General features: G+C 42.0%; 1 pseudogene across 1 annotated transcript; it reads left to right on the top strand.

The window, feature by feature from the left end:
* Window positions 1-4,551: 4,551 nt before the first annotated feature.
* Window positions 4,552-9,734, top strand: LOC308655566 (suppressor of cytokine signaling 6-like; annotated as a pseudogene). Its single transcript has 2 exons — window positions 4,552-5,413; window positions 9,686-9,734. The product of its transcript is annotated as a suppressor of cytokine signaling 6-like (transcript).
* The last annotated feature ends 476 nt before the right edge of the window (window positions 9,735-10,210 follow it).

Here is a 10,210-nt window from a genome sequence, read left to right on the forward strand (position 1 = left end):
ATATTTTTCACACTCTGTAGGTTGTCTTTTTATTCAGTTGTATCTTTCAATTTCACAGAAGTTTTGGATTTTTTCAATGAAGTTCAATTTATTTATTTTTTCTTTTGCTGTCTATGCTTTTGGGGTCATATCCAAGAAATTATTACCTAAGTTTTCTTCTAAGAGTTTTATACTTTTAACTCTTACATTTAGGTCTTTAATCCATTTTGAGTTAACTTTTGTATTAGTGTAAGGTAAATGTATATGTGTATAGTGTAAGGCAAGGGTCCCAATTAATTCCTTTACATATGGATATCTAACACTCACCACCCAACACTGCTTGTTGCAAAGACTGCCCTTTGCCCGTTGAGTGGTCTCGGCAGCCTTGTTAGAACTGACTTAACCACACAAGTGAGGGTTTGCTTCTGAGTGGTCTATTCTGTCTCACTGGTCTATGCCTGTCTTCATACCAGTGACACACTGTTTCCCTTACTGTCGTTTTATTGCAAGTTTTGAAGTCAGGAACTCTGAGACCTCCAAGTTTGTTCTTCTTTTTTTTTCAGGGTTGTTTGGTTATTTGGAGTTCCTTGAAATTTCTTTTGAAATTTGAGGGTAAATTAAGTAACATTTATTGTATGTGTGGGTATGTGTCTGTATATCTGTATGTCTCTATCTATATTTATATCTATATCTGTATCTCTATATAAAGTATCCTAAGAGCCATTGGTGATGCAAATAGGAGACAAAGTAAACCTCAGTTTCTAAGGGAGTACATACAGTCTTGTAAGAAAAGATGTGACAAATAAATGTCAACTACACATGTGCCTTAAATCATGATGAAAGAGCAGGGAGAGGGAGCAAAACTGAAGAGCACAGAGTCAGGCTGCTGCTCCCGCTTTTTTGTCCCCCGACCCCAGCCGTACTAGGGATGTAACCCAGGAGTACTCTACCACTGAGCAACATCCCCAGCCCTTTTGTTTTTTATTTGAGACAGATCTTCCTAAGTTGTCCAGGCTGGCCTTGAACTTGTGTTCCTCCTGCCTCAGCCTCCTGAGTAGCTGGGATTACAACTTTCCTGAAAAGAAAAGTTATGGTGGGTTCTTTGATATAGTGATCATTCAAATTATTTTTCCTGAATGTGGAGAAGTGGACTAAGATAGCCAACCCTGTCTCTTGCTTCCTTGGAGAAAAGGAAGACAGTCAAAAACCATGTCCCTGAAATGTCCCTCCAAGTCCCCAAAAACCTAGCCAAGTTAAGGGAACAATGAGAGTGAATTTGGGTCAGAATGTCCAGATACATAGTATCTTGAAGGACATTGGCGTTCTCTCATGTAATGCTGGGAAGTAGGGCAAGTTAGTGTCATCTTTAGAAAGTTGCTTTCTTGCATGCATGCCAAGTTCTTTGGGATGCTGGTCATACAAGGACAAAGCAAGCTAGACTAGTGATGTCACTGCTTCAGTAGCCTCGCTTTTAAAACCCCTTTCTCTATGGTAACTGGTGCAGATCAGAGCACCATCAAGAGGGAAGTGCTTGTCAATTTTATGACCAGGCTATTAGGTCAAGAAAAGTTGCCACAATTAGAATACTGGTAGAAATCAAGTTTGCAATGAAGCATCAAGGTCTTTCCAACTCGGAGTTGGAAAGTCTGAATTGGTTTATGATGGTACACAGTGGTGCCAATCATGTGAATTTTGGTTCCATTGGTTTTCCTTTTATTTAAATTTATTCCATATATAGTTATTTTTACTTATTTACTTGGGGTGCTGGGTTTTTGTTTTCAACTGTGGTTTAAAGCTCAGATAATATAAAATTAGCCATCTCTACCACTGTAAGTGTGTAGTTCCTAGTATATTCACATTGTTAAACAGCAGATCTCCAGAATATTTTCATCTTGCCAAACTGAAACTCTCATTAAACAACTCCCCATTTCCTCCTTCCCCACCCCCAACACCCACCATTCTCTGTTTCTATGAACTGGACTACACAAGGTACCTCATATAATTGGACTCATACAATATGTGTCTGAGTGACTTGTTTGTTTAATATAGTATCATTAAGTTTCCTCCATGTAAAATGTTTCAGAATTTCTTTCCTTATTAAAGTATGTACATACCACATTTTGTTTATCCATTCATCTGTGGAAGGACATTTGAGTGACTTCTAACTATTGGCTATTGTGACTAGTGCTACTCTGAACAGGGATGTACAAATATGTCTTTGATGTAGCTTGTGTTCTGATGGCCCTTGATTTAGATGCCCTTTTGGAAATCACATTCCTCCATTTACCCCTTGCTTACTCCCCTGCTTAGAAATCTACAAGCTTTAAGGATTATCTTAATTAATATTAGACCCTCCAGACGGAGAGACTTACTGCAGCTGGTAAGAGCTGATCTTTAACTATGGTGTCAGATCACCTCCTCTTTGGACATAGCCTCTTTTAGTGACTCTGGCTTACAGAATCATTCTCAACCATACCACCAATGTCAGAAAAAGGTGCTGGAGATTTCAAGAATAAGCTAGTGGCCTCGAAATAGCTTTATGTTCCTCAAGTGCAATTTGGGCTTGTGGCTAATCTATACTTGTCATATGTTCACAAGTGATTCTGCCGATTAATAACTGCATTTTCAGTGATTTGAGGTATACGATAGATAATTCAGCTGGTGCAAAACTGATATTTATTTTTATACTGTTTATGAATTAAGAGACTGCTAAACAAAATAGTCCTATAAACAAAATTACTGGATTAGGGTGGGGAACGAGGCAACTGGTTAAGGGAACAAAACATATTCAAGGATATTGGCAGTTTCCTTTGCCAATAATTGATGTAATAGTTATTAAATAAGTTTGTCTACTAATTAAAGTAGCATTGTTAGAATTTCTACTTAGAAATTATTGGTTAATAATGTATATGTTTGAGACTAGCAAAATTATTACCATTCTTTTCTTTTGCAATTTAAATATGGAAAATGTCCTACTTTCAACATGGGTTTCTGGAAGCATTATTGAAACAATTCTTGTTACCAGCGGCTTAGCCCGGGACAGAGCCTGGATGCTGGCTTGCTGGGTTCTGCTGGCCACCTGTGTCAGAAAAGAACGAACGATGGAGAAAGGAAAAATGAACTTGATGCAGCTGATAAAACTGGGATGATGGGCACCATGATGGTGACCCAGATAGGACTGTAGTGCTACCCCTGGCTAGCCAACTCTGGAGGAAGGAAACTGGAAAAGATGGTGAAAAATGAACTTAAGTTTCTGGGTGCCTTTTCCCCTTTTAACCAGCTCTGTCTGCCCTTTGCCACTTCTAAGAAAATGGAAAATTTTGAAATAAAAGTTTCTTTTATCTTCCTTCAAAGTTGGCTTTGAATAAAACATATTTTTCCATCAATTTGACTCAGAATACTTGCACAGCAACCTAGCCTCTCCCCCCAGAGGCAGTAGTTCCACCCTGTAACATTATAAAGTACATCATATTTACCAACGAGAACAACATAAATCATTCATTCAACAAACATTACATTGAGCCACTACTATGTGCTAGCCATTACTAAGGCACTGAATGGAATAGTTTAACGGATGTGAATCCTGATCTCAGCCTGCTCACCCCACGGTTGAGAAGTGGGCAATGGGTAGCATCTCTTCCTCTCCAGGGAGGGTCCTGGAGGAGATAGCGGAAGGCAAAGGTGTGGAAGAGGAGGGATTGACACCCTGGGGTGAGGAGGGTGTGGCTCCAAAGGACAAATTAAGCTGGAAAAATACATAGATGCAGCACTGTAGCCTCTCCAGATATTTGGGGATAAAATTCCAGAGAGAAATGCATCCTTTTGGATTAGGAAAGTAGCTCCAATGAAGAAAGTTAATCTTAAAATCTTTTAGAAGTTGTTGTTTTTCTTTTTAATTTGAGTGAAAATAAAGAAGAAACTGATTTCATGATTGTATAACAACCATCACTAGCCAGTGACTTTGGGAAAGATGATCCCTTATTTGATAGCTGCTATAGTAAAGATATGGCCAGATGTGATATGAACAGTGAAGATAAAAAGGTGGAAAAAGATTGAAAATTGAGAGCTTGCCTGGTGTGGTGGCATATGCCTGTAATTCCAGAGGCTCAGGAGGCTGAGGCAGGAGGATCAAGAGTTCAAAGCCAGACTCAGAAACTCAGCGAGGCCCTAAGCAGCTCAGTAAGATACTGTCTCTAAATGAAGTATTAAATAGGGCTGGGGATGTGGCTCAGTGGTTAAGTGTCCCTGAGTTTAATCCCCAGTACCAAAAAAAAAAAAAAAAAAAGTGAGAGCTTGATGGGTACTTTGAAAAGGTGGCTTTCCAGGAAGCAGAAGCCAAAGGCAGGGGCAGCATGCCCTGGGGCGCTCTGCCCACCAGCACTCTCCTCCTCCTCTGCATTGGTCATCCTTAAAGATATCAGAACTCAGAGAAGAATGAGATCCACTTCCCTCCCCAGTCATCACGAGACCCCTGGCCCTGGCCTCTCTAACCTGCCAACTCTGAGACACATATTGAAATGAGAGTGAGAGTCAAAAGGTTGGTTCACAATTCCAGTCCCTGTCCTTCACTGAATGGGGTTCTGGAGGATTCTCACGGCCTTCATTCTGAAAGAGTTCAGATTCTCCCAGTGGAGACTTCACGTCCACCTGGATGAACATGTGCCTACAGCTAGTGGACTCACTCAGTACACATGCCTTTTGACAGCGGAAGTGTCTTTGGAAGGATCACACCGCATCTCCTGGACACTTTTGGCCCATGAAGGTCGCCACAGTTCCTCCTCAAGTGGGAGGGAATATTTTGCTGAAGATGAAAATCCGGCAGACCAGGACCTAGTCATTGCCCCAGGGATCCTTGTGGGCCAGTCTGTGGATGGCTTGTTGATTGGCATCACGAGAGTCGTGTTGCAGAGCCCAGAGCAAGTCACGATGACACCCCTCTCTACTCTTGCCACGGCTACCACCAACGCAGACTAATCAAATCCAAAGGAACTTCAATGAATTCACTGGCACAGATGCCCATGTGGCTGAAAGTATGTGCTGTCATTTGAATTTTGATCCTAGCTCTGCTCCTGGGTTTGCAAGTGTTTATAACTCCGTGCAAAGTAGTAGTGAGCCCATGGTTGTGACAAGCCTTCCAGAGGAGCTGAAGAAACTTGCAAAACAAGGACAGTCCCGGGGACCAATCAGATCCTTGGAGGCAGCAGGGAAGCTAGCAAGCATGCCAGATGGTTCTTTTCTTGTTCGGGGTAGTTATGATGACTGTTATTTTTTAAGCTAGTGCTTTTCCTCCTTGGTAAAACAGTTCACACTGGGATTGAATTCTCAAATGGTAGGTTTAGCTTTTATGAACAAACAGATGTGGAAGAACATACTTCTATGGTTGATCTAATCAAGCAAACAGGGACTCTGAGAATGGAGCTTTTTGATATTCAAGGTCTCCATTTCCCCAATTTGCAGCTTACTCCGTCAGACTGACCAGTTCTGGTGCCCCAGTTCATGTAGGAACCCGCTCTCTGCGGTACCTGTGTCCTTTCTTAAAACATCAGCTTTCAAGAAGAAACTTAATTCAGAAACTGCCTTTGCCAAACAAATGAAGGATTATCTACAAGAGAAACACCACTGAAAGATTGAGACCCCTGCATCTTGTACTTTGAGAATAAAAAATTAAAAAAAAAAACAGAGAGAGAGAGAGAGAGAGAGAGAGAGAGAGAGAGAGAGAGATTGAAATACAGTTTACCAACTTTCCTTGCCATCAAAATCTTTTGCTGCCATTAACTATTTTAATTTTAGGTGTGAAAGAGAGTCATCAATTTGTTTAGGGGCGGGGAAGTGTCTATAAGGCATCTTGGGCTTATTTGGGTTCTTTAAAAAGGAATGTTTGAGGTTTTAGAAGTGTGAATTATCTTTCATTAACGTGCAGAACAGTCACAAGGTGAATTATCAGATTCTCCTTAATGTCCCCACAGTCCTTCATTGTCATTCCCTGTGATTTTTATGCATTAAGAGCTCATTTCATGTATATTCACCCCTCAATAAAGTTGAATGGAACTTATAGAATGAAAATCGCTCTGTCTTTTTAAGTGACCCATTTTCGAAAGTTAGTGTTGAATGAACATATGTGTGTGATAAAACACAGAATTTACATATACACTGAAAATGATTTTTAAATCTCATACTTAAAAAAAGATTTATTTAGAATTATGAATTGACAACATTTTGGTTAATGGGATGCAAATCAGCAACATATCTTTTACAACACTTCTAAATTATTTTTAAGGTTGTGCTAATATTTTTGGTTGTGAAAAGTTGAGATATTTCTGTTGCCTTCATTTTCATTTTGTGATTTATCTATTTTAATAAGTGGCCTTCCATTTAAAAACTGTAAAGAAATATATACCACGAACTCAGAAATTGTTGCCTTTTCTATCATCAAACTGGGGTACAAATTGGCATAAATAAAGACCTATGGAATTAGAAAGATGGATATAGAAATAGGAGATAAAAACAGTTTCCTGAGATAGCGTGTGCATGTGTGTGTTTGTGTGTGTGTGTGTGTGTGTGTGTGTGTGTGAGAGAGAGAGAGAGAGAGAGAGAGAGAGAGAGAGAGAGAGAGAGAGAGAGAGAGATCTATGCTTTTCCTCTGGTTAAATGTTTTATCCGTGATCTCTTTAGTCACATTTCCTTGGTGAACTTGATAGTAGAACCGTTTTTCATAAATGGACTGGATTCTCTTACAACATTAAAGTTTATGTGAATTTTTTTTTAAACCTGGATCTCCAGAACTTACCCTTTAGCAGGAGAGAGACAGACAATAATAAATAACAGCTAAATGAGTAAGATGATTCCAGACATTGAGAACTACAGCAGAGGCAGTAAAAGAGGGTCCTGTGACAGGGGAGTGGGGGCGCTTTCTTCTTTAGATCTGTAGGTCAAGGGGGGAATGTCTATTCAAGAGGGTGACATTTGAGTTGATACCAGAAATAGAAGAACTAACTGTGTAACTGGGGCAGAACATTCTGAAGCAGATGCTCTGGGATCTGTAGCAAGGAACATCACAAGGAACAGCGGGTTTGGGGTGACTGTGGCTGGATCATGGTAAGGGAAAGGAGAGGGTGTGTGTAATGAGGTTGAGGGCAGTTGTGGCCGGCCCGCAGAGTGCACCAAGCACAAGGATGTTTTATTCTAAATGCATTGGAAACCGTGGCAAAGACAGGCTCTGATTTGTGTCTTAAAAAGACATTCTCAGAGCTTGATAGAGAGCGAATGCCCACGAGGAGGGGACGAAGAAGATCGTGTACCTGATCAAGGTCAGGTCTGAGGATGAAAGTCTGGGGCACATGAAGATTAAGAGTAATTCCAGGGGCTGGGGTTGTGGCTCTGCGGTAGAGCGTTTGCCTAGTTTATGTGAGGTCCTAGGTTCGATCCTCAGCACCAAATAAAAATAAATAAGTAAATAAAGGTATTGTGTCCATTTACAACTAAAATACACTTAAAACAAAAAAGAGAGTGATTTCAACTGGGTTATTTTACCTTCTCTTTTCTCTGTGTGCCTACTACATAGACACACACAGACACACACACACACACACACACACACACGCGCGCGCGCGCGCGCGCGCGCCCTTTTCGGAGCCCAACAGTCCCTGAGGCAGAGGTTAAGAACCTAGAAGCTACATCAGAATCACCTGGGGAGCTGCCCACTCTTTTTTAAAAATTTATTTTATTTATTTTTGTTACCACAGATTGAACTCAGGGGCACTTAACCACTGAGCCACATCCCCAGCCCTATTTTGTATTTTATTTAGAGACAGGGACTCACTGAGTCGCTTAGCGCCTTGCTTTTGCTGAGGCTGGTTTTGAACTCACAATCCTCCTGCCTCTGCCCACGCCTCTGGGATTACAGGTGTGTGCCACTGTGCCCAGCTCATGCCCACTCTTACTAGCGGCGATTCTTGCTTGGTGGTCAGCGGTGAAGTCTGAACACATTTGTTTCTTTGTTTAATCTACACACGTGATTGTGTTGGGAACGGAACAGTCTCGGATGGCAACAGGAAGTGAAGGGACAGGGTGTTGTACAAAAAGTAGGGCAGGGAGAGTGAGTATCTAGACACTCTCCATGCAGTAGTAGAGACCAGATGCTGTTCACAATTAATTGATTAATTTATTTATTAAATATAAGCAATTGGTGCTGGTGCTGATGTGGGGCACTGTGGGCTCCTGCTTAAATAGGTGAAGGATACTTGATGGTGGGAGGGGTAGAGGCCCAATGGTGGGAGGGGCAGAGGCTGGATGGCAGGGCTCTGAGCCCTAGAGCTTTGTTAATGACAGTAGATGGAAACACTTCGCCGCCTCAACTGGCTGTGTCACTAATAAATGGCTTCCCAAGTCCCTGCCCCTCACCCCCAGTGGACACTGAGGACAAATAGGAGAAAGCCTCTGGCAAGACTGTCCCAGAGGCTGGAGGAGGAGGCCACAGCAGGAGGCAGGGCAAGCTTCCAAGTGGGACCTCAATCACTGGGATCTCCCAGCTCTGGCCCTCATGGCATTTGAATTTCTGAGCGTGTGTTCTTGCTAAGCCATTTTTCTCTGAGTCATCAGTAAAATAAAACAGGATCAGTGCTCTGGATTTGTGGGCAAGCTGAAAAATAAAAGGCCCTCATTATTCAGGAACCCATTTACCATTTTGCCCCACTCCCCATACCACAGTCCCCACTGCGGGAATTGGAAGGTGCAGACAGAATCTGTTTTTCTCATAGAATTTCATTGTGTGTGGAGGAAGAGAAAACAGAATTTGGGATGGGAAGGAAGGGGTATAGAAATGTGAAAATTATACATTGTATATATCTGCACTGCTTTTCTCAATTTATAGAAAAACATACCAAGCTGGCAAAAAGATCAAGAGGTGAATACTTGCCCTACACAGAGTTTCCCCAAGGTGTTTCTTTAAATTGAAAGGTGGTGCTGAGTGCAGTGGCACATGTCTGTATTCCCAGTGGCTTGGAAGGCTGAGGAAGGAGGATTGCAAGTTTTGAGGCCAGCTTCAGCAACTTAGTGAGGCCCTAAGCAATTTGGAGAAAGCCTGCCTCGAAATAATTTTTCTTTTTTTTAAAGTGCTGGGATGTGGCTCAGTGGTTAAGCACCTCTGGGTTCAATTCCTGGTACCTAAATAAATAAATATTGCAAGGTGGCTTCATTATGGTGAGTCATTAGGTGAAAAAGACACAATTGATAGCAGGACTTTGGATCCATGCCAGGGTGGCTCTGTTCTGTTTGTTAGCTGGGTAGAACGTGGACCATCCAGCCAAATCCCTACTTTCTTTGAGCTGCTTCCAAGCTCCCTGCTACTTACTACTGTCGGCCTCCTTGTTTGGTCTCTGCATCTTGTGGAAGATGCTAAAGCACTTGACATTTAAAATTTATCAGCAAAGTTAAAAAAAATATCTAATGTGAATTAAATGGGATTTTTAATCCCCTCAACTGTTGCCATCAGTATAATCACTAACAGAATGAAATCAGAATCAGTGAGGGAAAATATTAATCATGCATTTGCATCCATTAAACATAATGTAAAAGAGAGCAGGCTGCATGCTCCTGGGTGATTTGGGAACATGTGTGAGGCAGCCGGCTGTGGGTCACTGGAAGAGAAGGGTGACGCCCCAGGGTGCCTGTCCCATCCCGCCTGCTTACGGTTTTTGTGCTTGCACAGTCTGCAGAAGCCCAGGCTGCTGCAGGGTGATGAGGCAGAGAGCTGGTGAGGAAGACAACCGCCTGCTGCCCAGAGCCCCGAGCATCATATGGGAATTTGTGGAGGACACGGGGACTGGGAGCCTCTGGTTATTGAAGAAAAGGGATATGTGTACCAAGGAGCTCCCCCGGGGTTGGAAGTTCATTTCTGACTCTGTGAAATGAGTCCACTCTTGGGGAACAGAGTCAGATACAACTGGAGGCCAGGAGTGGAGCTCAAAGCAGGTCTTCAGGGAACCGCCGTAGGCAACATTGGCCCCACCGGGTGAGAGAAAGAACATGATCTGGCTTCCAAACAGACCTGGCTGCTTATCAGCTGTGACTTTGGAAAAGTTATTTCAAGTTCTTCATCACTGAAATGAGGGTATAATAATTATCGTGAAATGAAGCGGGGTAATAAATATAAAGCACTAGGTCCATGTCCTGTTCATAGCAAGTATTTAATAAACATTTTTTTAAAAGCATTGTCCTGGCCACCTCATCCACA

Source organism: Spermophilus citellus (genome assembly GCF_964194105.1).
Source record: "Spermophilus citellus genome assembly, chromosome: 9".
NCBI lineage: Eukaryota > Metazoa > Chordata > Mammalia > Rodentia > Sciuridae > Spermophilus > Spermophilus citellus.